Source organism: Furipterus horrens, unplaced genomic scaffold, assembly GCF_987537825.1.
Source record: "Furipterus horrens unplaced genomic scaffold, mFurHor1.1.pri manual_scaffold_17, whole genome shotgun sequence".
Lineage (NCBI taxonomy): Eukaryota > Metazoa > Chordata > Mammalia > Chiroptera > Furipteridae > Furipterus > Furipterus horrens.
In genome coordinates, this window is record NW_028327187.1 from 9629233 (window position 1) to 9632759 (window position 3527).

The window sequence follows — 3527 nt, forward strand, 5'->3', positions numbered from 1 at the left end:
ACTCTGAAAACTACAAAACATTTATTAACGGAAATTAAAGAAGACTTAAATATATAGAAAGTCATACTCTATGTTCCCAAAATAGAATAATTAATACTTTAAATTTAATCTCCAAATTGGTCTACATATTCAATGCAATCCCTATCAAAATCCCAGCTAGCTTATTTTTTGGAATATTTGACGAATATATCCTAAAATTCAGATGGAGTGCAAGGGATCCTGAATAGGCAAAACAATCTTGAAAGAGAGAAACAGTTGGAGGACTCACATTTTGTGATTTCAAAACTTCCTACAAAGTTATAGTAATCCAGACAGCATTGTACAGATGTAAGGATCAACACATAGATCAATAAAATGTGTCTGAGAGTCCAGAAATAAACCTTCATCTTTACAGCTAATGGATTTTCAGCAAAGGTGCCAAGACAATTCAATGGGCAAGAAAGGCGGTTTTCGTTTTTGATTTTTCTGAACAAAGGTGCCAGGGAACACATGCAAATAAATAAATAAATGAAGTTAGTTTCACATACCATATGCTAAAATTAACTTCAAATGAATCAAAGATCTAAGTGTACGAGCTAAAACTAAACCTCTTAGAAATAATGTAGGAGCATATCTTTGAGACCACAGGTTAGGCAGTGGTTTCTTAGATATGACATCAAAAGCACTAGCAACAAAAGAAAAAAGTGACATACTGGACTTCATTACAATAAAGGCTATTTTGTGCTTTAAAGAGGACCACCAAGAAAGTAAAATCAGGGGATTGGGTCTAACCTGCGCAAAAGCACTACAGTTGTCTCTGGTGCCACATCAGTCAGCTTGTGTCAACACAGGGGAGCCCCAGATGCCAGGAAATGAATTTAGTAGCTTTTGAGGATGTGGCTGTAAACTTCACCCTGGAGGAGTGGGCTTTACTGGATCCCTCTCAGAAGAAATTACAGAGATGTGATGCAGGAAACATTCAGGAACCAATAGAATCAATATGACAGGGAGATTCTGCGAAAGAGAAATGGGGAGTGAAAGTGGAGAAAATTTTAGCCTTATTCCAAATGCCAATGAGAGACAGAAAAGTCCTCCTGCAGTAAAGCCGTGGGAATACAGAGTGTGTAGGAAAATCTTCATGTGCATCATGTATCCTATAATCAGCACATCCGGTGTCTGAGTATCAAATGTAAGGAGAGAAACCATATAAATATAACACTTATAGGAGAGCCTTCATTTATCTTTAGTGTTTTGAAAAAGATGAAAGAACTCACAATGGAGAGAAAATCTGTGAATGTGAGGAATGTGGGAAAACCTTCATGGTGGCTCCAAACCGTTCAGAGAGACATGATAAAACATACTGTATGTGGTCTTTATAAAGGTAAGGTGTGTGGGCAAACCTTTAGTTCTTTCACTTCACTTCATATATGTGCAATAACCCACACAAGGAGAGAGGCCCTATCAATGTGGAAAATGCAGCAAAGCGCTCAGGTCCCTGAAGACATGAAAGAACTCACAACCCAGAGAAATCCTCTGAATGTAAGAAATGTAGAAAAGCCTTCACATATTCCAGTTCCTTACAAACATATAAAAGGACAGAAATTCCATGAATGTAAATATTGTGGTAAAGCCTTTATTTCTTGCAGAAGTATTCAAAGACACATAAAAATGCACACTTGAAAATACGTTATTGATGTAAGGAATGTGAGAACACCTTCAGTCACCTTAGTTTATATCACAGCCATGAAAGAACTCACACTGGTGAGGAACCATGTGAATGTGAACTGTGTAACACAGCTCCTTACAAAAACAGGAAAGAACTCGCCCTGGAGAAAAATCCTATGAATGTAAGGAACATGGAAAAGTCTTCACGCTTGACAAAGTTTTCTGAAATCACAAGATGAGAGTGCACGCTACAGAGAAATCTTATAAATGTAAAGAAAATGGGAAAAGCTTCAGTCATTCATACTTTAAAAAAATATTTCATTGATTGATTTCAGATAGACAGAAAGAGAGAAATACTGATCTGTCATTCTACCCATTTACGCGCTCATTGGTTTATTCTTGTATGTGCTGAGACCAGGGATCAAACCTGCAACCTTGGAGGTATCAGAACAATGCTCTAACCAGGTGAGCTATCCAGCCAGGGAACTCATTCCTATTTCTTCCTAAGGTATTAAAGGTCTCACTGGATCAAACCTCTTGAAAGTAAATAGTGTGGGAAAGACTTCAACTGACCTGCATCTTTACATGTAAAACTCCCACTGAAAGGAAACAAAAATGTAAATAATGTGAGGAGGCTTGTTGGAAATTAATTTATGTATAATGTTTTAGAAAACTTTCAATGTTAAAAAGTTGTTATTAAAATTGTAAATGAGTTATATTTAACAAACCTCTTTCTTTAAGTGCCTCATTGGACACCGGATTTCTATGACAGTAGACTTTTGATGTGGAGAACAGATTATTCCATGACATGACCACTTCTGGATGCTTGAACTCGATCCAGCTAGATCCAGGTCAGAACTGAGATTGTTCCCCATCTATCCACTCAGAGACTCTGCCCGATTCCCCTCTCCTCTGTGTGCTAGGAGTGCTGGTTCCTGGAACAGGCTGTTGTTCTTCCCCAGGCAAGCACGCAAAGCATTTTTCCTTTATCTGGGGCGTGTCATGGCTCTGTCCATCCTGCTGTATTCTATATAAGCTTTTAGTTCCTACCAACTGGCACACAAAATATACTCTGTTAATTGCCAAACAAACAAACAAACAAACAACGGGAGAAAGTAAAATTACAACCCACAGAATGGGAGTAAATATTTGCAAATCATGCACCTGGTAAGAAACATGAATCCATAATATATAAAGTATATTTAGAACTCCACAATCAAAAGATAAATGACCAGTTAAAAATGAATAAAGTATCTGAATAGACATTTCTCCAAAGGAGATGTACAAATGGCCAATAAGCACAGGAAATGTTCTCGACCTCACCACTTATGTGGGAAATGCGCACCAAAACCACATTAAGGTAGTATTTCACACACACTGAGGTAAATATAATAAAAAAAGAAAGAAAATCAGTGTTGCAGAGAAGGTGAAGAAAGTAGAATTCTCATAAACTGCTGGTGAGAACGTAAAATGGTGCAGCCACTTTGGAAAACAATATGGCAGTTCCTTAAAAAGTTAAATATAAAATTACCATATGACCCAGCAATTCCACTCCCAGCTATATGAAACCAAGGGAAATATAAACATGTGTCCACTGAGCTTGTACATGTTCATAACAGCATTATTCATAACATTCAAAGAGTGGAAACAACCCAAAGATCCATCAACTGATGAACGCATAAAAAATTTCTGGTAAATCCACAAAGTGGAATATTATGTGGCAATAAAAAGAAACAAACTACTGACACCTGCTACAAGATGGATGTGCCTCAAAAACATTATTCTAAGTGAAAGAAGCCAGTCACAAGGGACTACATAGTGTAAGATTCCATTTACAGAAAATGCCCAGCAGGCAAATCCACTGACACAGAGAATCGATTAGT